Source organism: Molothrus aeneus, chromosome 1, assembly GCF_037042795.1.
Source record: "Molothrus aeneus isolate 106 chromosome 1, BPBGC_Maene_1.0, whole genome shotgun sequence".
In the NCBI taxonomy this organism is placed as follows: domain Eukaryota; kingdom Metazoa; phylum Chordata; class Aves; order Passeriformes; family Icteridae; genus Molothrus; species Molothrus aeneus.
Genome location: NC_089646.1, coordinates 145,811,752 through 145,838,089, shown reverse-complemented (window position 1 = coordinate 145,838,089; position 26,338 = coordinate 145,811,752). Strand labels below are relative to the sequence as shown.

Below are 26,338 nucleotides of genomic sequence, written 5' to 3'. Positions count from 1 at the left end.
AGACCAGAAATTCTCATAACCTACTCTTGCAAATTTGCCTGAAGGAGGGTCCAAACCAAGGATGTGGATTGTCCCATCTAGAAAAAGCCCTGAAGGACTTTATCATGAGGCAGATAGGATTACAAATCTTGTCCTTTGAGGATAGAACCCGCCAGATTCCTCCATCACCTGAGTGTTTATCACTCAAGCTTGTGAGTGATAAACCTGAGCTCTTGCCTGAGGTTATGGAGAGGTGGTAGATCAGACCTGGATAGGCTTCCTGCAGGTATCTCAGGAATTCTTTGGGACCCTTCCTGGAAAACCATTGTACACACAGAGAAGGAACAGATGTTGGTCTGGCTTTCATGTCTGCATCTGGAGCTCTCAGCATGGCCAAGACCAGGATTAAGCTAAAAGCTGATGAAAGCCAATCAATAATGGGTCTCAGGCAGCTCAAGTCTGCTCTCAGCCTTTGTCTTGAGTTTCAAATAGCGGCAGACAGAAAGGTCTAGAAAATCTCCTTTCACCATTGAGAATAAACTGCTGTAAAGCATCTTCACAGCTGCCCAGGGATGTGGGGCAAGAGCTGTTCCTTCTCCCTGCCTGCATCAAATGCCACAGAAAGAACACAACATTAAGTTTGGCTTCTGTGGGCTTTTCTGTTCTGGAACTAATGACAGTGATAACCCAGCAGGAAGCATCAGATATGGCATATCTGGTTTTGCAGTCAAAAAAATCTAGGTAAAGTTTTTTATATTATTTCCATGCTACCTTACAAGAATTTTTAAAGCATGTTCCCAATTTTACTGTAATTCCCAGTTTAAAATACTGCTGCAGATGGATCATTATGATTTTCAAAATGTATTAACTAGTTATGGTCAAGGCTTCCTTTCTCAGTTAGAAATTGTTTCTAACAAGATAGGTTTGAAATTCTGTCCAAATATAGCTTGAGATATCATGTTTGAAAGTTGACAGTAAAAACTGCAACAGATTTTTGCCCTCTTTTAAACTCTGATAATTTTTAAAGAGCTTCTTCTGAGATATAAATAACCTACGATGTGTGGGACAAACAAAGCCATAAATGAATTCCATCAGGGAAAGCACACTAACAGGAAATCTTACAGTCACTAACAAATATTCTTAATTATTCCCTTATCAGTTTGCTCAGGGTCTTTCAGAGCTGAAAGGACACACAGTGTGGTACAGGCAGACTTTTCAGATACAGGGCCTTTAAGCATGAACCGTTTTGTTTCAGAATGTTCACATTACTCTCCCAGGGTGATGTTGTATTAATCATCCTGCTCAGATCCCTGCTCTCTCTGCTCAGATGTGTCCAAGCTCCATGATCCATGGTTATTGTATTTGCTGGGTGCCCCAAGGAAGGGAGGAATGATGCATCTGACTCCATGTTCTCAGAAGGCTAATTTATTATTTTATGATACTATATTATATTAAGGAATATACTATACTAACTAAAGAATACAGAAAGGATACTTACTCAATGCTAAAAAGCTAATAAAGAAAACTTGTGACTCTCTCCAGAGTCCCAACACAGCTTGGCCCTGATTGGCCAATGAGTGAAAACAACTCACCAGAAACCAATGAAACAATCACCTGTGGGTAAACAATCTCCAGACACATTCCACATGAGCAAAACAGAGGAGAAGCAAATGAGATAAGAATTTTTTTTCTTTTTCTCCGAGGCTTCTCAGCTTCCCAAGAGAAAAATCCTGGGCAAAGGGATTTTTCAGAAAATGTGAATGCCACACACGGTGCTGTTTGCTGGGATGGATTCTCCCTTTCTGCAGGGCTGCCCAGTGCCACAGACCATGTGTGGGTGGATTACAACACTCAGGCCTTTACCCAAAGCGTGCCTACGTGCACTCAGAATCTGCTCATCCCACAACCCTAATATTTGTGCTAGCTCCAGTACTTGGAATTACCAGCAACCTCAAAGTATTCTAGTCTTATATTCTGGCCTTGGCTCTCTCAAGCAGAAAAGGATAGGGAATTTCCTCACCACTTCAATAGTAATGCCACAAAATGTCTCTCAAGATTAATTTTTAGTAAAATAACCTTAACTTAGTGAATTAACCTTAATTGAACAAATTAGCCTCAAATTAGTAAACCAACCTTATCCTAACCTTAGCTCTACCAAGCAATGTAACACCAAAATTAATGAATAATAATTAGCCACGTTTGTAAAGCTTTGCTACACACTATTAAACACCTGTGGCCTTGCATCCATATTTATGTTATGGCTTGGCTCTGGGTGATGAAAAGCTAAATTCAATGCTCAGCCATGCTGGGAGACACTTGGAGAGTTCAGTGAGGTAACAGGGATCAACACACACTTCCTGAAAAGATGTTTTTTTCATTTGGCACCACTGGTGATCAGCCCACTGCAGTGAGGACCAGCAAAAAGCAGCAGGAGTAACTCACTACAGACTGTGGGAGCTCCTGCCCCCAGGCTGTGATCACTGCTGGGCATCACCTGCTGTGAAATGAGATGTGAATTAAAGAGAAATGGTGTGTCTAAATACTGGATCTTCCACCAGGGCCCTTCAAGATACAAGCTATAAGGACTGTGCTTCATAGAAAATAAACACAAGTAGCCCTTTAAGATGCATTTTTTCCAGTGCTGTTAACACTGCTTTGGTTGTTCCTTCTTACTCTGCTTGGCCTGTACTTTTTGTAAGTAAGGCAGGCCTTAGGATTTTTCTATCTCTGTTCATTGGATACCCTCCAACACAGCCCTGAAAGTTCCCAGTTTTTGTGACATCCTTGTCCTCAGCATTTTCATCAGAATTCCTTCCTGCTCCAGCTGGTGCTCTGCAGTTTGATGCCTCTGAATCAAGTTTTATTTACAGTGAGCTCTTACCTTTACAGTGACCACTGGAGCTGGAAAAAGGCAGTGCAGCTGCCTCCCAACAATAACTTTAACCAATGTTTTCTCATCTAAAGCCCATCCTTAGCAGTAGTTCTGCAGTGTTGACCTCCTATTTGTTCAAAAAAGAAATATGATGTTTACAGGTTTTAAATGACATTGACCTGCTCACATCAACCCTCAGATGTTTGCTCTATTAGATACTTGTTTTGAACATTAAGAAGTGGGTCAGAAAGAACCATATTTCTTCCAAAATTAACAGAGACCTTATGCCTCTGATTTTTGCCTTGGGCTTTTAAACTCTAAGTCTTCCTCCCATATCCAGAGGACATGCTGTACAGTAGAATTTCTGTCCAGAAACTGCTTATTTTTCCAAGTAGGTGGAGCCTCCAGAGTTCACCTTTTTAAGCACTCCTGGCACCCTTCACTGTTGACTCTGTCTTGCAGTGGAGATCCCAGCACTGCTGGGATCTACTCCATGCACTCCTTTCCTTTGGGCCTGCTCCTTCCACCGAGCAGAACTTATTTTGGTTTCCTTTAGCTTTTTGTTACTGTCTTAAACATCAGATTTATCTCAGCCTCCCAAGCCATGATTTTTGTCTGTTTCCCTTTTATATTCTCTGCCACTACCAAAAAGGGTTTGTCTTCATCATCCCTCCAGTTTCCTCTCACCCAGATGCAGGCTGCTGCTCCACCATCCTGTGTCTCCTCTTCCAGGACAAACAAGCTCAGCTCCCTGACCTTCTCCTTGAAGATCTTCTGCCCTTCCATAACTATCTTTGCAGCCCTTTGATGAGCTTTTAAAGTTCTTGACATCCTGGTAGGTCCAAAACTGGTCTCACCAGGGATGAATAAATGAGGCAATAATTTCCCTGAATCTGCTTCTCCTGGTATACCTCCACGTGCTGTTTGCACCACCTGTAATGAGAGCAGATTATTTCCTCCTCCTTACACATTTTGGCATCCAGATTCCCTTTTATAAAGTCTCAGCCATTCAGTTCCCAGCCTGTGCTGATGTGTGGGGTTATTCCACCCCAGCACAGAACCTGCAACTTCTCTCTGCTGAATTTCAGGAAGTTCTTGGTACAGTTTTCATGTTTCTTAAAATCCTTCTGGGCTAAAGCTTTGTCACTTGGGATCAATCATTTTCCCTCACTAAGCATCATCTGGAATTCGCTGCAGGGTGCACACCCCTTGTCTCATCATCCAAATCACTGATGAAGACATTGAAAAATCCTGGATATCCTTGATACTCCAGTTGTTACTGGCCTTCAGCTGGAAGTTAAGCCACTGATTATGACACACTTTAGGCCTGGCATCACAGCCATTTTTCAAGCACACTCATGCATCCTTCCTCAACTTGAAAATAAGAATGCTGAGGGTGAGAGTGTCAAAAATGTTACCTGAGACAGGATATATTCTCCACTGTCTCTTTATTCACATAGCCAGTCTCTCCAATGGCTGTCCTTTTTCCAAGGACAAATGTCAGGAACTTCCCATAAATAACAGGAGGCTTTGCTGATGGCAGACATCAACCTGGCAATCATCACTCATCTTTGATGGTATCACCAGCTGGATGGTTTCTACAGCAAGGAACCTCTCTCCTTCTTTTGGCCTTAGGCTGAGGAAAGCTTTCCTGGAAGTATCCTGATTTGGATTGCAAACGTCTCTATTCTGTGGTATCTTGAGAAATTCTTCATTTTTCTTTTACAATTTGTTTTCTGATAAAAATACAGCAGTTATGTTTTATTTATGGCAGTGTCTGTATTCTGTTAAAAAAAAAAAACTTATCAGAGTTGTTCTTGAGTTAACTGAAAGCTGTTAAACATATCAAACATTTCAGTTGCTGTGAGAAATGAGACTACTGCCTTCCTTTTGGCACCCAGTTTCAGGCAGATGGAAGCTGAAATGCTGCTGAAATTTCCCAGTGTTTTCCACCTATCCAGAGGCTGCCAGCAGAGGTGGAGTTTCACCTGCTGCAATTCTTCATTAGCGAGAAGTTTTTGAGGGCTTGAGAGATTTTCAGGGGCTGTTCTCTGCTCAGGGTTTAACTCCAGGTGGATGCATGTGATAATAAAACCCACAGAGGAGCCTGCTCAGTTCTTCTGGATGTGTAGGCTAAAAGGAACAGGGTGTGAGCTCAATACCCTTGCTTTCCCACACGCTGAATTTCTGTTTTGCTCCCTGACTCTGGGCTGCCCAGGAGCTGCCAGCACTTTGTAGATGACCACACTCCAGCCGACACAGCCTCCCAAGGCTGTCCCATCCTCCTGCAGAGCCTCATGCATACCCCGGGGGATGCAACACACCCTTTCAGCTTCAGGCCATAAATACATCACTCTTGTGGGTTGCAACACCACCCTTAGGTTTTTTTCAGAGCCTTTGTACTCAAAAACACAGCACAGAAAAGAAGATAAATCTTAGGACCCGAAGGGACACCGCTTGCAGCACAGAAGGGAGCCAGGGCCAAGTGCCACACAACTTGTGGGGTCAGTCTGACACAGAGGGATCACCCAAAGACTGAAGCCAGGCCACGTCACTTGGGGTCAGGGCCAGACACTGGGGCTGCCCATTTTATATTTAGCAGAATGGACACAGCATCTGTTTGAGAGGCAGCTTGTACAGGCCAAAACTTAACACCAAAGTGGGATTTTTTTGTAACTCTTTTGCTCTGCTAATCTGAAACAGATTTACCATGCCTTGTTTAATAGGGAACAGCCTCTAAAGCTATTAAATGAACGAATTGCTGATTTAGAGCTGGCTCTTTGATTCTGAGCAACTGTTTTGAAATGGCTGGCAAAAAGAGCATGTCCAGTGTTGCTGCAAGGGCTGCAATCAGCTTACCTATTGCTCTCTTCTGCTGTCCCTACTCCCTTCATTACTTAGTCCTAAGGCTACACCCAGTATTTGTCAAAAAAAAGCCTTTTAAACAGATTACAATCAGAAACTGCTGTTGTATCCTATCCATGTCCTCTCTGGCATCTTCTTCCTCGAAACTTTTGTATGAAGCCATTCAACCCTTGTCTCCTCTACCTGGACAGAAATCAGGGGAGAAACCTGAAGCATCTGTTTCATAGGTGTTTCTGTTTTATGCCCAGGAGTCCAAGAGCAGGAATGTGGTCCCAGTCCTGTTGGTGTGGTCAGCTCTGAGTATAAAATGCCAACCAACAATATCACTTTGTGTCTCCTTGATTCTGTGTTCAAAGCTCTAAGGCCAACATTTATGACCAACAACCTCAGAAAAAAGCAGCAGCCATCTAACTACTCACAAGTGACACATGTCATTTAGGGTCTTGAAGGACCAGACTTTCTTTTAGTGAATTGCTCAGCCCTGCACTGCTCTGCTTTGCCCCTGGGCAAAGGGACACACACTTTTCAGTGCACTTTCAAGCAGAGGGCACATGATATTTCTGTGTGAGGAAGATTAGACAATGATCAGGCCTTTTACCAGCTCTTCCTTATCAGACATCAGTGAGGACAGAATTCTGACTTGCACTTGCTTAGCTGCTCCTCAAAGTGATAGGCTCCCTTCAGCCTGTTCTGCTTGATTTTGAGCTATGTCAGCCTTGGTGGGTTCAAAAGTTCAGCTGAGATGTGAGTTGGATGTTCCTTCAGTGAGGCTGTGAAAAATGGAATGGGAAGGATTCTGGTACACACAGATGAACCCTGGCTACGTGTTTGTGTGTAGCAATGCCTCAGCCAGACTGAGTGGGAGGAAGAGATGAGGGGGGAGGGAAGTGCTTTCCAGATTTCTAGCCAGTAGAGGAACTTCTTTAAAAATATAACAGCTAAAGTGGGGGCAAAGGGAGAGAGGGGGGCAATTGCACGTCAGTTTTGGAGCAATTTTTCTCAAATAAATAATGACCACAGATAATCAAAAAGATGCCAAATTGCATTTGGTACCTTCTGCCCTGGTCAGTATAGGAACAGCAGGCAGCTCAGCTACAGGGACCTGCAGCAAACTGTTAGAAATCAGATTTCCTAGGGGCTTCCACGTTCTGTGATCTCTTGTTTCCAACAGCATAATTTATCAGAGCACAGACTCATACACAACACCTCCTTGGCCATACTTTCCTGCTAAAGAACAAGTTGCTGCAAAGTCTGTTTTACATAAATGGCTTTAAAAGTCCCCTTCAAGTTGCTTGTGCAGGTGAACTCTGTTAGAACATCCCTGACACTGCCTGCAGGGAGGATGTGAGCAAGGTTCACTATGGTCAGGTTCACAGAATACCTCCTTTCTAGTATGTGAAAGCTGCTTTTAAGGAAAGACAATTACAACCTACAGGTACTTTTTTAAATTTGCTGTTGCATTTGTAGCACAGGACAGTATTTGCAGTGGATGGTCAGTCAGATTCTCACTGAGCAAATCACAGAACCACAGGATATAATGACTTGAAAGGACCCACAAGAATCATTGAGTGAATGGGGAGGGAGTTCTGGCACATCAAGGTTTTGGCCAGGCAGACTGAGGGAGGATTGCAGGTGCAAGAAGTTGTGGATGACCAATTGTGAGCATTAGCTGGGCTCTGTTAAAATCTCTGCTCACTCGATCCCTCAGCAGTTTAATTAGGGGTCTAATTAAACCACAAATTAAATAATTAGTCTTCATCTTGCCTTCTTGTAGGCCATTTTGGACAGAAAAGTTCAAGGAGGAGAAATGTCAAAGGCTAGATGTTAATGCTGAATGCAGTACTTACTAATTGTATTTCTTTAGGCAGAGGAAACTCTGTCTGACAAACACAAACTTTCTCATTGGGGATGGGATAGAGAAGGGCACCTATCTATGAGAGATCTGAGAAAAATCCATTCATATTTAAAGCCTTTCAAATTTCCATTTCTCCCACCTCTGACTGCTGTGTAGGACTAAGGCACTGCCTTTAGCTCACAGTTAAATTGGTTTCTGTACTTCCTTGCCTGCCCATAGTTGACCAAAAAAAATCATTGTGAATGAAAAAAAAAAATCTTATGCCAGCTTGGTAAAGCTGCATTTGTAAGGAACTTATTGTGTGTGTTTAGTGTAGATCTAAAGCAACAAGCTCTTTTCAATTGTCCACAAGGTGTGTACATGTGTGTTTAACAGGTGGACAGGTCTGAAGAGTATGGCAGGAGCAAACAAACTCGTGCAAACCCAATTCTCCAATCCCCCAGCAGCTCCAAGCAGCTTCTTTTAGACCATTGGACAAACAAGAGGGTAGGTGAGCAGCTGGTCACCACACACATCCTGCTGGGGCCACCAGGGATCTTCATGGGCCACAGTGCGTGGCACTCTTCAAACTTCTGCACAGCGGCAAGCAGGTGACAAAGAAGGTTACACAAAGAACCCATCTGAGCAGCCAAACTGAGACTAAATCTGTGTGTTACACTTTGATTGTGGTGAATTCACCTGAACCTCAGGGAATCCCAGAGTCACAGGATCACAGACTGGGTAAGGCTGGAAGGGACCACAGTGGGTCATCAGGGGCAACCTCTCTGCTCAGGCAGGGTCATCCCAGAGCACGTGGCACAGGAGCTTGTCCAGACAGTTCATGGATATCTCCAGTGGGGAGGCTCCACACCCTCTCTGGGCAATCTGTGCCAGTGCTGAGTCACCCAAACAGTAAAGTTCTTCCTCATATTCAGGTGGAACTTCTGGACATCAGTTTCTGCCCATTGCCTCTTGTCCTGTTGCTGGGCACCACTGAGCAGAGCCTGGTTCATCCTCTGACCCCTCCCTACAGACACTGACAGCCATTGATGAGGTCCCCTCTCAGCTGTCTCTTCCCAAGGCTGAACAGGCCCAGCTCCCTCAGCCTTTCCTTGGAAGAGAAAGCTCCAGTCCCTTTATCATCTTTGCTGTCCACCACTGGGCCCCCTGCAGGAGCTCCAATCTCTCTTGCACAGAGCACTCCTGAAATGCACACAGAGCTCCAGGTTTGGCTGCACAGGGCTGGGCAGAGGGGCAGGATCCCCTCTCTGACCTGCTGGCAATGCTCCCCCTGATGCACCCCAGGGTCCCTTTGGCTTTCTTGGTCCCAAGGACACTGTTGGCTCATGGACAGCTTGTTGTCCACCAGGACCCCCAGGTCCTTCTCCACAGAGCAGATTTCCAGCAGGTCAGCCCCTAACCTGTACTGATGCCCAGGGTTATCCCTCCACAGGTTCAGGACCCTGCATTTGCTCCTTTAGTCTGAAACACAGGTGCCACTGAGACCTGTAAAACCCCAGTTGTGCTGCCACCAAATGTGTGAAAGGACATGTGTGAAACCCCTGGGAAAAGGAGTTGCTCTAGCTCCTAACTGAAACCCCAGCTGGGATTTCTTTCCTTTTGTCTTATCCTGCACAAGTTTCAGTGAATCCCTGCTGGCTTAAGCTTTGCACAACAGATAGATCCAAAAATGAAGGCTCTCTCTGTGAGTTCTTGGTGTGAGAGACAGGTTTTCATCTAGATATTGCAATTGGAGCCTTTTCTGTTTGGAGGAGGAGTGAAAGTATGCAGCAAATCCCAATTCCCCTTCCAACTGTAGCAGGGATATAGAGCTATCTCTCTGCCTTCACAATGACATCTGTGAGCTGCAGAGCCAAATTCTTCCTTTTTCCTGTTTGGCTCGAAGAACTTTCATTATTTTTACAAAATGCATTAACTCCTTCAGGAAGGATTGCAGGCAAGCATTGTGCAATGGATGTACCCCCACCCTGGAGGCTGTGGCTGAGACTTTTTCCTGGTTAGCAGAAGAGCTGTGCTCACACAGCTGAGTTTGGTATCTGACACCAAGCCCCTGGTTGCCTGCATCCTCTATGGGTTAAAGACTGTGAGGCAGCACAGAGAAAACTCTCAGTGACCATAGGTATTCATCTCAGAGGGAACTCACAGTCAAAAACCTTATGTGGAAATAAACATAAAATCTATTTTAGACCTTGTCTCTCTTGGCTTTTTCTCTTGGCTAGCTTTAATATTTACCAGTCATCATGCTGACTTCTCATAAACCCAGTTTTTAGGCACTTATTTGTCCATGTCATGGGACCAAAAGCCTGAGTGGGGAACGTGGGGCTGCGTCACTGAGCAGCCAAGTCCTGCTGCCAGCGACACTCACAGATTCCACAGCAGCCAACAGAGCTTCCTACAGAAATGCTCCCCTTGCTAAAACACCACCAAAACCTCCTGAAGCACAAACCTGTTCAAAGAGAAACAGATCAACCCCCCAGCCCCTCCATTCTTTACAGATAAACACAATCTTCTGAAATATTTTTTTTAAAAATCCGCTTCCTTTGCAAATGGCAGGAAGTTCCTAATGCAAGACCAAATAATGACTCACCCCCTTCTACACTTTTGCTGAAGCAGCTAAACCTGCCAAAAGTAGTTTCCAAACTGGAAATAAGTACTTAAGTGGGGATATGAATAATACCAGGCAAATCTCTGACAAAGGCATGTGAATCTTCAGTCTGTAGTGTTATTTATTTACATTTTTAATTTAGGTCAATGCCCTTGGTTCAAAGCTGCATTGAATAATTTTTGGAAGGACAAATTATCTGAATGGCTACATGTCAGCATCATCCAGGGATCCAAAGACAACAACAAAAGACTATAGTAGAATAAAATTCCCAGTGGACAGGGTGTGATATCTGATGGGTCACACAGGGAATTCTTTTAACATGAACCAGCAAACATCAAGTATATTTTTCATAAAACATGCAGCTTAATCCAAAATTATCCCTCCTTTATTGTTAGCGAGAACAAGGGAACACCCAGTTTCTTTTGCAGTGACTAATAATATTACCACTGCTTAAATATAAGTGTGCAGAGATCTTTCTAAACAAATGCATAATATCTTTTGCAAAATATAACACTGTACTCCAACTTTATTTAACTCTTTTTTCCTTCTTTACTGCTGCAGCACAACCACTGAAATTTCCAGAATTAATGCTAGCATGGCAAGAAGTATAATGTCAAGGGAAAGAGGAATAATCTTGTAATTAACACCTGTTTCCATAGCATCAAAATTGATGGAATTGACACCCTTTGGTGGACTTTGGATCAGGTCTCTACTTGGTGGTTCTTCATTTGCACCATACTCTTTTCCCTGGAGCCTTGTTAGCATTGATTAGTTAATGGCCTTAAAGTGCTATTTAAATGCTGAAATATTGTTACTGCCAGATACTGGAACACATAGGCAGGTTTCTGCTCAGCACATGTGATTAGTCTTGCACTAGCATGGAATTATGGCCTTTCATTCTTTGGTTGTGTGGATACCTACACCAATCCATCTTAGTAAAATAAAATAAAACAAAACAGTACCAAGGACTTGTTTACTTTACTCTTAAATAACTTGAAGACCTATGCTGTGATCTCAAGTGAAAGCACCAGCAGCACAGAAGAGGTTTCAGGTTCATTTGCACAGCCTGTTAGCTGGCATGGGAATGGAGATCTGTGTCAGGGCAGCCACCCCTCCAGAGATGCTCTTCTCAAAAGGACAAGTGCATGCCAGCTGCACAGAGCTGGTTTATTAAGTGAAATAATATTTACAGTAGAAGTACCCATTAGGATTTCAGAGGGCCCACATGGGTGGCAGCTTGTATTGTCTCCCCAGCACGGTGGTTCCTAAAGTACACACGTCTGTACACGTACAGCTGCTGCTACAGGAGCCATCCAGCTGCTGGGGGAATGCAGTGAGAGCAGTCCTGCAGCCCAGCACAGCCTGAAAACTCACTGAGGCTGTGTTGTTGCACTGTCAGCAGTGATACTGGCAAATTAAGCCTGGAAATTCCTGTTTTTCCAACCTGTCTTCTGAGCAGACTTTTTCAAGCAGAGGGGAGTGATGTTCCCCAAGCTTTCAGTTGTGCTCCTTTCTGGCACAGGTCACAATTTGGATCTCTGAGTACAAACTTTATCAATTACATCTTTACACAGTAAAATACTTCCTAACTTGGATTTTTAGAATTACATCATTTTCTTTTGCAATCCACCAGTCTCTCAGAAGTGACTGTAAATCACCATGTTATCCTCAGCCACAACAAGCAAAATAGCTGGGAGGAGTGCATGAACTACTGAAGGCTCTGTTTGGATGCACAGATTACCAGGCTTTCCAAGCAACTACTCCTTGGGATTTCTACCTGCCTGTCTTCAGCATTTTTGAAAGTCCAACACTGCATGTGATCTAAATAAACTGCAAGGCCAAAGTGAAAGAAAACATTTCATTTCAGTTTTCCAGTCCACTCCAGACTCAGCACTTGTTTTTTAACTGCAAAAGTCTGCATTTAGTGAACAGAGAATAGCTCATTTCATCTGAATCTCTGAAGCTTTCAGCCCCTTCCCCAAAAAGCAGCCAAGCACAGCATACACTAAAACTGCTTGAGGATGGGCCAAATCATACAATTCAGACACTGCCCCAGATCTGTTTTCTGAAGGACTGAATGTTTTTGAGTAAGGATATTGTTTCATGATCAGATGAAGGAAGGATTATTCTGTTGGAAAATTAGTCAAGTCCATGTTCTCATTCTAGCATTTGCAGTTGTTCCATAACTTGGGTACACTGAGCTAGACAGACCTTCCATAACAAACACAGCATGCCAGTGAGCTGATGACATAACTTTTGAACATATGACTTCAAAATAGGCTCAGTTGCAAATTAAATTATTTGTGATGGTTTCATTGGTTTCCTGGCATCACAGTTTAAAACAATTATGAAAAAAGATTAGGCCTTTTATCATTCAAAAAAAAACCAAAGAAAGCACATAGAGAACAGTGCTGTCTTAGGATGACAAATGTTCTCTTGCATTGTTCAGAAATACTTTTCATCCTTGCAGACATTAATTAATCAGAGGGAAGAAAGCAAAGCATTCCTTTTATTCTACACTTGGTAATACTTCAATTATAGCTGCACAACATGATCTCCCATAATTTTATGGTGAAAAAGGAACCAGACTTCCAGGGTTCCATTTCCAAAGGCAGCAGTTTCTGACTCAGGTGCAGAAGCTGAGTTAGGAGGAGAGAAGCTAATATGCATTTAAACAGAAGCAAGCTTTTGTAGACTCCAGTTAATAACCTTATTATATAGCTGAGAAAACAGAGGCTGAGAGTTTAACAAGTTTCAGAGTTTGAGGAATTTCTGATTTTGTCTTCAGACCACTTCACAAGGGGCAGTGACAACATGTTGTAGATTTCATGTGTTTGGGTCACAGTAACATGCCATAAAAGTGAAGTTTGTTAAGTGAAATCATGCACTTGGGGGAAGAGTGTTTTACAGTAAAGTCAGAAAAAGCAGCTGAGGCCGTGACAGTTTAACCCGCCTCTTGGCGGATGGCTGCACACAGAACTGTGTGTACAGAGATACTCTTTGCTCAGCAGGCGAGGGCCTCTTTTTTGGAATAAACGATTAGCTGCACTTCTTGCCAAAGGGCTGTTCACTGGGAAACTCACCCAGCACTTGCAGCACCGGCTGCACCCTCTGAACTTCACCAGAAATGTGCAAAGGCATTATTTCCCTCCTGCAATTACAGTTCCTTCCTAGTGGTCATTTTAATGCGTGAGCATAAGATTTTGCAACTCTGGTGAATAGACTTTATATCACATAGAAGTACATCCGCAGGACTTTGCCAACACCATCTGTTCCAGGACCCCGCTCGCCACCCTCGGCTCAGCCTTTCCCAAGGCTGCTACTGGGTCCTTGGGCAAGCCCTTGCACACGTTCCCTTCTCCTCGCCGAACTGCTGGAAGCCCCGGCTAACGAGGGAAGCGGGACGCGGCTCTCCAGCCCGCCGGGAGCGCGATGTCAGCGCTGAGCCTCCTCCGCCGGGGCCAGGGAGGGGCGGCCGGGCTTGCGGTGGGTGTCGGGGCTCCGTGCCGATACCCAGGGCTCCCTGCCGATACCCAGGGCTGCCTGTCGGGCCGGGCACGGGGGCGCAGCGGCCGCAGAGGCCGCAGCCGGCGGGGCGGGCGGGGCGGGCGGAGCCGGTGGCGGCGGCGGCGGCACCGCCCGGCGGGCGGGGCAGGGGCTATAAATGCACCCCGGGCCGCGGGCGGCCAGCGGAGCGCGGGGCGGCAGCGGCGGCGCAGGGACAGCGGCAGGTAAGGGAGCCCGTCCGTCTTTCCGTCCGTCTTTCCGTCCGTCTGTTCACGGTCCCCTCGAGCGCGCATCCTTGCATCACCCTCCCGCTTTTCCCTCGAACGGAGTCCCCTCTCCCCGCGGCTCCGGGCAGGGCTGTGCCGGGGCAGCGGTGGCTCTCAGCGGCTCGGTCCCCCCAGCCGGACCCCGGCCCTTCCCGGAGCGGCTGCGGGATGCTGCTGCTGCTGCTGCCGAGGTCCGGGCTCCCGGGCAGGGAGCAGCGGATGGGATGGGATGGGCTGGGCTGGAAAACAGCTGTGAAGCCAAGGCACATACTTTCTCTAAGGAAGTTGACCACTGGTGACTGCTCGTGTTTCTCTGCTCTCGCAGCTCAGCGCTGGGTTTGGAGCGCCGGACAGCGCGGCCCGGGGTCCGCTCTGTGTCTCAGCGGGGCTCTTGTTGTCACCGTGTGTCTCAGCGGGGCTGTTGTTGTCACCGTGTCTGGCGATGGGCACAGTTCGCCACCCCTGCTGCGGGCACTGCCGGGCTCAGAGCCCTGCAGGGAGTGTGAGTGTGTGCGGTGGAGGCACAGCCACGCACTGGGCTTGGTGACACGAGGGATTTCACTTCTGCTAAGGAGGAGGTTTTGGTTGATGCTTTTCATCGTGGTTCAGTTTTCCTATGAAGCACTTGCAAGTTGGCACTGCTCACTGCATAACCCACTGTTTCACAAAGATCACAGTGCCCTGCTTAGCACCCCATCCCCAAGCAGGACTTCAGATAGAAATATTTCTCATCTTTGTTATTTTGATTATTTTCTTTCTCTGCTTTAAGTAGGAACTGTGTTTTGAACCTAGAAAATGCACTTGTAATGACATAGAAGAGGTCAAAGACAACCTGAAGCTTCTGTCCAGGTTCTTTGCATGGTGTTTTGATTGTTTTGCTTTCTTCTGGCTTTTCATCAACTTTTTTTGTGCGTGTCAAAGATACACAACTGCTGCAAAACTCACTGTTGAGGGCAAGCAATGGAAATAACCTATAAAGAGGAGCTATCAAGTGCTTCAGGCAAACATCTGAGAAGCCTGCCTTGCTGTTACAGCCTTGGCTGTTACAGGTATAATTTACATCAAAACTTCAGCCACTGGCATTAAGCAGTGCACTTTGAACTTGGCTCTGGGAACATATTTGGTGGTTGGTTTTTGTGTTTTGGTTTTTTTGTTTGTTTTTTTTTGGAGGGGGCGAGGGGGCTTTTTTTCATTTGGTTTTGGTATTTTCATTAGGGTTTTTTTTTTGTGTGTGTGTATATTTATTTCCTGTTGTTTATTTTAATTTTGTGGTCTTTTAACCAGAGTCTAATGTAGTTTGGCATAGAATGACTGTGTTTTTATCACAGGTACTTGAGTAAACAGCAGGCAGCTAATGCTGTATGATGTTCTGTGCACAGCAAGAATTTAATGACTTTGGATGAAATGCTAAAGCTCAGAGTAGATGCAGCACAAACGGTGATTCTTAAAGGCCTGTACAGTTCCCAGAGTACTAATGAGTCCCAGGCCCTCAAAGAAGAGTAACTCATGAATGTGTTCAGGAGGACCTGGTGTGTGTTTTGATGAGGAAAACACAGATGCAGTGAAAGCAGGTTTTAATGTAGTAATGATGGACTCCTTAGGGTTTGGCTTTTACACCTAATATTTTTCAGTAAAAACTGAACAGATGCCACAATGTAATGTTTTGGGGACCTGGAGGCCTCAGCTTCTGAGTCTGAGTTCCTTGTGCAGCAGAAAACTGAATGGGTTTGATTTCAACTTTAAAAACTTTGAACAGGAATTTCTACAAGTACTGAGCTGTGAGATCACAGGATGGTTTTTGTTGAAAGATTATCTATTCCAACTCCCCTACCATGGACAAGAACACCTTCAACTAGACCAGGTTGCTCAAAGCCCCATCCAGCCTGGCCATGAACACTTTCAGGGATGAATCATCCGCACAGCTTGTCTGGGCAGCCTGGCCCAGTGCCTCAGCACCCTCACAGGGAAGAACTTCTCCCCAATATCTGGCTAAAATGGACCTTCTTTCTGCTGAAAGCCATTCCCCCTTGTCCTGTCATTAGACACTCTTGTAAAAAGATGAGCTCTTCCCCTGAGAATGGGCACTGCAAAGTGCCTGACCTTGAACCAGGCTGGGGAAAAAGGGTCTAGACAAGCTAGGGTTTGCATGTTTCCCTTGGAAAGAAGGGTTTGTGTGCTTATTTCTTGCATTCATTGGCCTCTGTACCCAGATGACAGCAGGATAGAGATGTCAAAGTGTCAGGTGTCCAGAGAATTAGGCAACAGCCAAAGTGTCACCCTCTGCTGAGGGAGGGCTGCCACAGGCACTGCCTGTGTTTGGGAACCAGCACCTGGGCTACCAGCAAACAAGCTCTTAAGGTTTTCAGTTTGTGCCTTCTGCAATGGCTTTTTTTATTCTTGCCAAAATAAAAGGAACACTAAAACTATGGCAGACCATCTGGGCAGACTGTGTGAATGCTCAGTAAAACCAGCAGGATTCCCCCATTGTCCTCCCTCCAGTGGGAGGTACTCTGCTCTTTGGATATGACTTTTTGGACTATGACAATTATGTGGGGAGATTACAGGGCATCTTTTGGAACACTTTGGCAAGGGAACCTGATCCTTAGAGGTAGTTATAAGGCAATTCAGTCATTTGCTCTTGTAGTTCAGGTGAGATTAGCAGTGAAGTGTTGGGAGAAAAATTCTTTGATTCAGATTTTTAAGCCTAAGTGATTAATTTCTTTGACTGAAGTGCAACATAAAACTTCTCATGACCAGCTTAAGAGATTTTGACAAACTTCTAGCTTCCCACAGAAAATACTGTTTTTTCACTTACCTCATTAGAGCACAAAACATAGAGCATATATGCAATGAGACATTTCCTGCTTTTATTGTCTCAAAATAGACAAAGAGTAAAAGAAAAGATACAGAAGGGGTGAATCTGCCTTGAAGCTCTTCAGAACATGAGCAGGAACTGCGAGACTCTCAAAAATAATGCAAATTCTAATTGTGGTGGATCAGCAATGTTTACATCATGTGCACAGCTGGAAGCTTAAGGCAGCAAAGCCTGTTTGCTGCCAGGGAGAGCAGAGCCTGGGGTAGCAATGGCCTGGATCAGCTCAGTCACAGCAATGCACAAAAAGAGTGACTGTCTTCAACTGCCCTGGTTTGATGACTTGGAAGGAAAACCTTCCCATATACAGGAAATGCAACTGCTTAGCATTAACAAGGATGAAATACTGGTTCTGGAGATGAAGTAAGACCTCCAGATGACTTTTTAGATCTAACTTTCAAGTTCAGTCACAGCACTTAGAAATACAGAAGTACAGAATATCCCAATTTTCCCTGTCACTGTGTTGCTAAAAAGATGGCACTGCACTTACAGACTGCCCTTGGCTTCAGCTGTAGATATGAATTTAAATGTTACCTAAAGCAGGATCGTGCTGTCCCTGGAGCTGCCTCTGGAGAATTTCCCTGGACAGTTAGGCAGGAGCTGATCTCCAGTTTCAGTAGTTCATCATAAAATCATAAAGGGCTTGTGTTTGAAGGGACCTTAAAAACCCTCTAGTTCCACCCCCTCTGCCATGGGCAGGGATGCCACCCACTAGATCAGGTTGCTCAGGTCCAGGAGCAGCAGTTACCCCTCTGCCTTCTGTCAAAAGCTTTGTCCCAAAAGTTCCAAGTAAATTACTTGCTACTACTGGAAAGTTAGGGGAAATATTCTGCAACTGTTTCAAAGACTAAGAGTGAGGCAAACCCATTTTCAGGTTCAGTGGTGTGTGTTCCTGTGGATGACTAAAATCTGGGTTAGACATCTTGGAAATCAATGGCTGTGAATATAATGGCTATTGAACTTGGTGTTTCTATCAAATGGTGACAGCTTTTTTTCCCCATCTGTGTCACTTCCAGAGCCCTGGGTGACTTCAGTGAGGGACAGCTAGTGGGAGGTAATCCCTGCTGGTAATTTCCTCTGGCTGTGGTTTTTAAGCAGCAGTAAGGAGCCATTTAGAGCTTTTCCTGGATATGTGTTCATGTATCATTGAAGTGTTACTATGACATAATTAATCCCAGTACTGAGAGTCCATGGGAATCAGCACCATTATCTGGAATTTAATCCAGAACAGCAAGTGTGGAGTATAGAAAAAAGTAAAGCCTGAAATTGTCCAAGTGTCAGACTTGAACGTGCAAGCTCCTACATTGGATGATGAGGGAGATGAGTTTAGTTTTACTTTTGTCTCAGGGCTGCTGCAGGTTCAGGCCTATTTTGTTTCCCAGCTGGCAAGAGAGTGTTGTCTTTGGATAATGCCCAGGAGTTTGTTGTCAGAGGAGGTGTTCTCCATGCAGAGGTGTTCCATGGTGTGCTTGCTGATGCACAGCTGGACTGCCTGTGCTGAGGAAATTTTCCACAGCTGTATCTCTTTGTACTAAGCAGGATGTGTGTCAGTTTTGCTGCTCTTATTTTGTGTGGCTGATCACATTTCCTATGTTTCTTCTGGGTTTGGGGCTGCTTCCTTTCAGTTAGTTGTCAAAATTTTAATATATCTTTTTCATCTGTCAAGGTTTTTCTCTTGGTAGCTGGAAGTTAGTCAATATGGATCTTCCTTTTCAAGACCTGTTTTTAGAACTGGTTATTCACCACTTTTCAAAGCCATCAACTGGCTGCTTCCTGCTTGACCTAAGTATAGCTTTGAAAGTGTAGCTTTTTCAGCTTATTTTCTACCATGGATGTGTAGGGCCAGTCTGCTAGACCTGTACAGATGATGCAGAAATTAGTGGAAACACCAAACATTAGGACTTAGTGCAGCATCAAAACCCAACTCACTGCAAAACAAATCTTTCCATCCCTTGGGTGTTTTGTGTGTGTGTGTTTTTTCTGTCCTTGCCATTTCACCACTCTTACAACCCAATGACTTTTCTTATAACCTGACTTTAAGAAATTCTGAATTTAGGAAGCACAAACTAATTAATAAGGATCTTAAATAAACTCTAATGCCCTCATGAAAACTCTGTAGGTGGAGGCAATGTGACAAAAAATCTGGTAGTGTGTTTACTGGTAGGCATAATCTGTAATGGAAAAGTAATCAGCAAAGTAGGTTGCAACTTTCAAAGGAACTTTTATTTGTGAACACAGTAAAGAGACATCCAGATGGGAAATGCAGTGTTCAAGGAAGGAAGGATTGCTCTTGCTGTGGGTTTTTGGGTCGTTTCCTTCAGGAAGATCGTGTGCACCTTGTCAAATGATGTCATTTTCCTGCTGCCATAGTTCTGGAGTGCTCTAAACATGCTTTGCATGTACTGTAACATATCCCTGCTAAATTTTTAAATGTATTTTTTATCCTTTGACAAAGTTGTGGCTTTTTGGGCTATGGGTTTAATAATGCAGTAGAAGCACTGCAGAATTTTACAATGACCTTTTATATTTTCTTTCCTAGATGATTCAGTTTAAGAGCATCACATTTTTTCCCATCTGAAACGCTATGAATTTTATGAAGTTTTACATAAAATCACAATGCTGTATAAAAGCTTGGACATGTATAACTCCAACCCTTCTTGTAAACACAGCCTGGAAAGTGATAAGAAAGTTCTCTGCCTGTGATGGGCACTAACCTGGAGAGTAGGTGGGCAAGGCTTTGAAACAAGTCAGCAGAAGATGGTGAATTGCCTTTTGCCACTTTGAAGGATTTTGGAAGGCCTTGTTTTGAGAAGCAAGGAGTATTCTGGTCCTTAATGTTGCTGATTTAGACACTTCCTCACCTGTGCCACCTGTTGTGGTACAGGCTGTGTGCTCAGCCCTTGGGAAGATCATATTGTATATTTGGGTGCTGATGTTTGCAGGCAGTGGAAGACTTTTTCCCAGATGTAGTCCCACGTAATTCAGCATGTGAAAATGCTTACATTTGGGTAATTTTATAAAGGGACTTGCTTGGGAAGAATGAAAGATATGTCTTAACACAATGGCCATTTGTGCCAAGTTCGAGTTCAGATTGAGCTCTAGAAGGCTAAAGTTCATCCTACAAAAGGGAACTGGCCGTGGATAGGAACAGAATAATATCCATAAATTATACTTTTCTGCTCAACAAACAAGCAAAAACCCTCATGCACTCATCATGGAAAACTTCAGCCCAGACATTTTGGCAGGGGTTAGAAAGAACTTGTAATAGCAATGACCAAGCAATTTTAATAGGTGGTAGAGCAAGTCATCTATGTACTCAAAAGCTGCAACCTGTATAGTACAACTTCATGAATAAATGTAAATTAAGAAATGTCATCAACCTTAGCTGCAATGCTTTGTAACTTAAGTCCTCATCATTGCAACATCAATGTGAAAATGCAAAATATATAAAAAGAATCCACTATAATCTTGTGAGGGTGCAACCTAGAGAGCCAGACAGCATTCCTCATCTCTGAGTATACTGTGAGCCTCTCCCTTCTGGAATAATCTCAGTATGTTTTTGCCTCTAACTTTGACAGCACCACCCACTTGTTGAAGCGGCTGCAGCTGGGCAGCAGCTCTGGGCTGTTAAAGCATGGCAGATTGAGAATAGGAGGGGGCAGGGAGCATGTCCTGACACTGGTGAGCTGCAGGAACAATGGCTTTTTTCTTGTCTGTTTAGACTGTAATCTTTGTGGCAGGAGCTGTGTCTTCCATGTTATGAAATACCTAATCCATCTCTGCCCCTCATAACATCTCTGTTATTTCCTCTGCCCCCAGAGCCCAACACCCCAGTGCAGAGCAGGTGTCAGGTCCTGTGTCAGTGCATCACCTTCAGTCTTTGTTTCAGACCCTGGTGTGGGTCAGTGGAAGGAGCAGTGGGATGGATGCAGAGGAGGGTGCTGGGGGGTGGAAGGGACAGGTTGGCTGGCAGGGTGGGTGTGAGGAAACAAAGCCTGGGAAAGCAGCTGACTGCTGTTCATCCTTCCTACCCTCCAGTGCTGCCACCCATGGTCTGAAGCCCTTTAAAGCCAAAGCACAACACTGGCACCAGTGTGAATGGGCAAATCTGTCTTTTTTAGAGATCTAATTCCAACCCTTCCTTCCACTAGACCAGGTTGCTCAAAGCCCCATCCAGCCTGGCCTTGAACTTACTCTGCATTATCAGACAGAACCACTTGTCACAGAGCTGTGGCCCAGGGCAGTTTCAGGTAAACATGAATTTTTTGAGAACTGCATTAGGGTTTGTCATCTGTCCCTCATGGAGCTGTGATGTTATTATAGAGTAGGTAACATTAGGGATTGCTACAGTAGGAAAAAGCCCGAAGGCATTGAAATCTTTCCATTTCCCTGCCAGCTAGGAAGAGAGAGCTGCTCATTATATTGGGAGGGGTACACAGCAGGGGTACAAAGTGGTGATGGGAACAGCAAGGGTGTCCTTTGGCCAGCTCACCAACCCTTCCCATAGCCAACTTCTGCTCCTGTGGAACACAGGAGGACCTCAAGCTTTCTAAGGAACATTCTTCATCTCATCCCACAGAGAGAGGTTGTGCAAGCTACATTGCAACAGCTTCTTGCTCAACATCTGTGGGGTAGGCAGAAGGGCTGTTCCAGCTCCCTGTGTTTTGGTGCTGCTGTCCATGTGCAGCTGCCAGCAGGGTTCATGGATGGTGACCAGCCCCTGGTGTGAGGAGCTGGCAGTTTCAGGGCTGTGTCTGATCCCAGAGTGGCCACAGCTGAGCTCTGCCCCTCGGGCACTGGGGACAGTGGCATGAGAGGAGGTGAGCCAGGGGAAGTCTGCTGGAGCTGAGCCTGGAGATCTCCTCCCTCGCTGCAGGAGGGTGGCCCAGCTGCTGGCAGGTGGGGCTGGGGGGATGCTGTGGCCTCCCAGCTGTGCCTTTGTGCTGGGTCAGACACTGGCTCTGTCCCTGCAGCTTCACCCAGCTGTTCCCTGGCACAGGGCTCAAGTTCTTGGCTGAAAGGCTTTGATTTCCTAATCAGATTGATTAGCACATAGCATAAGTGTAAAGTTAAAAATGGTTAAAACTTAAGGCTCCTCTTGGTTTTTTGGCTTGAAAAAGATCACTGTTATGCTATGTTATCCTCCTAACATCCCACATTCGGGGTTTTTTTTCCCTTGGATGCCAGCTCTCATTTTCAACTAGATCCTTCATGGAAATATGCTGGTGGAGTAACTCACAAACAGGGTTAAGAGAAAACAAAAGTAAAATGGTTAGAAAAAAGGAATGAAATTGAGCATCAGCAGTGTACTGTGCTTGAAGAGGGCTGGGTGATAGCAGCTCCCAGGACACCTGTGAACTGGAGACCACCAGGCAGCACAACTATTTCAGTTCCCGGATAATATTTGGTTTAATACTTTGATTCCTGACCTTTTTCTCATTTGAAACTTCAGGCTATTTAAGGGTTCTGCTTTGAAACTTTGTCTCAGGTTATTAACTTTTAGTTGCAAATTGAGATAATGTGTAACCGGAGGCTAAGGAAGCCTGGAGAGTCCCAGGTAGTTGAGTGTCTTCAACTTTTGACACTTCCTGCTCAAAATGTTTGTTCAGATCCTACTTAAATGTCAAAAGTAATTTGCCTTTTTTAAAGGGGAGGAAATGCTGTAAAACCTCTTTCATAATTTATTGTGTGGAACGATGGCAGAGAAAAGCAGTAACTGAGCACAAAGGACCTCGTGATACCAGGCCTGTAACAAAGAGGAGTTTAAACAGGGCAGAGTGGGGGCAGATGCTTATGCATGAACTCTTTGGATGCTTGCAAATGAATCATTTGGTTCACAAACAGGAAGATTAAATTTGTCAACTTTGACATAAAATACCTGAGATGTAAACTGTACTTAGAGATGCATTATGGCTCCAAACCACACATGGGTGCTGTGAACTGTCTTGTCTTGCTGTCCACTTATCTCTGTTTAGTCTCTGCTTAGTGGAGGCTAGGATTTTTGGGTTTTTTTCAAGATTGCCTCCAGTTTGCAGTAACCATGTTTATGTTAGGCCGGTCAGACAAGTTTACAGCATTTACTGTTAATGACTGGAAGAGGTCTAATTGACTGGGGAAGGCTCAAAGGCTGTTTGAGCATCGCAGTAACTTTCCCTCATTGTCAGATGCCTGAGATTAGGGTTTTTTTTTTAATGTGGATATTTGCCAATCAACTTTTTCAGAGCTTTGGAGACATTTCAGCTCTCTCCATTCTTTCATAATTGTTCTGGGAGCTGCTACAGGTTCACAAAACCTCCACCACCCCTGTCCTTCCTACCTTCTTTGGTGACAGTGCAGAGGACACCCACAGTTTTCAAGGGATAAAGTGCAGAGTGATGTGACAGCCTTGGAAATACCTTTCACCTGTGGTTCTGCAGCACAAGTTTCACATGGTCCCTCTCTCTCCAAAGAGAACAACACCAGTTCTTGGGAGCTGGGACCCTCAGTGCCCATAGCTGTTTCCCTCTTTGCCATTAGATGCTCATGAGAATTTAATCCCACATGCAAAGTGATTGCTGTCCCTCCTGCTTGCTCTTCCTGCAGAGATAAAAATGCCATCAAGATGCTCTGGTTACCCTTCTACACACCAGTACTCAAAGGGAGAATAATCTCTGCTGCCAGTGTTTAAACAAGCAATTTTGAGGAAATTGCCTTCCTTATGAAACTCAGGCAGCAGACTTTTGTTGCTCTTTGTTTTCTATGATAGCATATAAATAAAAAATGGTTGGGTGTGAGGGCAGAGGAATGCTGAAGAGCTGGTAGCAGTGTCCCCAAGCCTTCATGGATGTGAGGCCATTGTGTTTGATTATGCACCCCATGGCACAAGCTTGGACAGCCCTGCACGTGCCTTCAGAAGCAGGAAGTTTGAAATGGGAGAACTTGGAACTTGTTTTGCTTCTGTGCTTGAAAGGAATTCAGTCACACACATGCATATTACCTGATGTTTGGTATTTATGACTGCAGCATTGCTGGGGTCTGAGGATGGGTGCCTTCTTAGCCTCTTTGCTGGGATCTGTGTTCTGCAGAGCCAGGCTGCACATTTATCCTGTACCTTCTGCTACCAAAACAAGGCTGCAGCAATGATTGTCCCTCCGGCAATGATGCGGAGGGAGAGGGGATATTTTCTGAACTTTTAATATTGAAATAATCAGAAATTCCTGAGCTACTGGCCAGTTGCTGCAGGGGTTTTGGAGCAGTGGGATTGGGCTGGATGGGGTGTAGAAAAGCCTCTGAATGAAATTAGCCAACACAGTATTGCACAGATGACTTCACCCTACCCCACACCTTCCTTGATTCCTAGAGTCTGATGCCTTTCCTACTACTTGGCAAAGATAGATATGCCATCACTTTTAAAGCATTTTGCCACCTTCTTGTTTTCTCTCAGAAGTATATTTATTTTAAGACAGGTACCTGGGTACAGGGTGGCACTTGGTGGAAGTGCCTTGTCTTGGAGAGGAGAACTTGGGACCTCTCCGCAGGCTGAATTGGCCAAGCAGAGTGAAGAAAAGTTATTTTTCTCCAAGTTGGCAACTTTACACTATTGCTTCCAGATATAAATGAACTTTGTCTTTGGAAAGCATCTGTGAGGGAAGTGCTTTGAAATGTGCATAAAGGGATGCTTGTATGATTATCTATTTAGGAGAGTTATGCAGCTACATTAGCTTTGAGCTGCCCTGTCACATAACAGAGGGCAGCACAAAGCACCTATTTAGAAAGTATAAAATTTGTGCTGAACAAGGGTGGTACAAAGCCACTTCCCCATCTTTCTCCTTAGAAAAGAAGATGTTTTTTACAGTGCTGTCAGATAGCAGGGCTTTGTTTGGCAGCTCTTGTGAACAAACAGCGCGTTGTTATCCCGCCTTGACGCAAGGCTGCCGCTCGCTAGGAGCATTTCAGGTATTCCTGATGCACAAAAGGAAAACCCAGAGCTTGGAAATGCCTGATCTGAAAACACTGTGCCTCCAAGATATATTTCCACAAGTGAGAGCTTGGTGAAGGTAGGGCTTTTGTTCAGCAAGCTTGGTGGCAGTCGTGCAATCTGCTGGTCAGCACTTCCTAATGCCTGCGCTCTCGGAAACACAGAGCAGCAACTTTGAACTATTGTGAAAACAGGATTGTTTTTAAGGCTATAAAAAGCATCCATCTTGTTCTTTTTTGGCACAGTTTTTTTGCTCATTTGTAGTCAATGCTCTGAGTCCCTGAAAATCCAAAACTACCCCATGTAAACAGCTCTATTCCACAAACAGTGGCCATGGCTTTGTTCCCTGAACACTTCTTACTGGAAAACTCAGGGACCTGCCTTCTTACTCTCCTCACCTTTGGGAAAGCCATAGAGAAATCTCTTGCACTTCCAATCCCTATTGCAGAATTAGGTGCAATATTAAGGTAATTTTCTTAATAGAACTTGCTTAATTTCAAGAAAAAAATCTCTTAGGTGCAATTGCTTATGAATTTTCAACCTCCAGATATTGCAACAGCATTTATTTTTCCTCTCTGCTGTGTCCAATGGCCCACTATGTAGAATGGCAGACTACATAGAAGGCTGTCATCACAAAAACATGTAATGTTTGCTAAAATGTCCCTTGCATTTTTTCAAAATTTTGCAATTTTTTTTCCCCTGCTTATTCTTTATGATTAAAATTTGTAATGGACAAAACACAATGGAAAACCTGGAGAAAAGGGGTGAATCAGAGTCACTTGAGTCCCCTGATTGTTAAAGTACCTCTGATGTCATCTTGTAAATTTGAACTACAAAGCACTGGCAGTGGGATTAGTTTTGGTTCTGTCTTCATGCCTCAACTGGTGGTGTAAAATATTAATGAAAAATTTCTCTAAACTTAAAATCCACAGTCTAATTTTTACCTAAAATCTCCCCCATTGCATAGCTAGCAAGAAGAGTTCCTAAAGTCCAAAGATATTTGAATGCGAATGGACACCCCTGTTTTTCCAGCATTAACTCTTTTAGTCTGAGTGTGCTCCTTCATTGCTTTCTGCAGCACCCAGCTGTCCTGCAAACTGTCACCAGAGCATCTTTGCCCAGGGACAAGTGCATCGAGGTAACCCATGGGGCAGAGTGAAAAATAATGCTGCTGCCACTGCCTGGATGCTCCTGCAGGCTTCACAGCCCTTCCTGAGCCATCAGGTCATTTATGTAGACAGCATGATGGGCTTAAATCAGATTTAAGTCAGGAGATGGAGAATCATGCTTTAAAGAATCGATGTAAATTGTGTTCTGTACTTCTATGTTTATTTTCAGAAAATAATTAAAATGTGTTCAGTTACACTTAATTCCTAAATATACTTCAGGCTTTTGGCTTGCTTTGAGTTCACTTTCTCAAAGCTTTACTTGAGACCATTCTAAAATTTTCTTAAAAAGGAAATATTGAATTTGTTTTACAATTGTGTAGATGGAGAAAATTGGAAACTTATTAAAGATGCCCAAACCCCATATGATATGTGTTTCTCCAGCAGACTAAAA

The 26,338-nt window shown here is 44.4% G+C and overlaps 1 protein-coding gene across 1 annotated transcript in view; it reads left to right on the top strand.

Moving 5' to 3' along the window:
- Positions 1 to 13,853: 13,853 nt before the first annotated feature.
- The window catches only part of NDRG1 (N-myc downstream regulated 1), a 40,136-nt gene continuing 27,651 nt past the window's right edge, over positions 13,854 to 26,338 (top strand). Inside the window, exon 1 of the mRNA XM_066566674.1 lies at positions 13,854 to 13,907. The gene's annotated coding sequence lies outside the window, so the exon portion shown is untranslated. The remainder of the gene's footprint in view (positions 13,908 to 26,338) is intronic.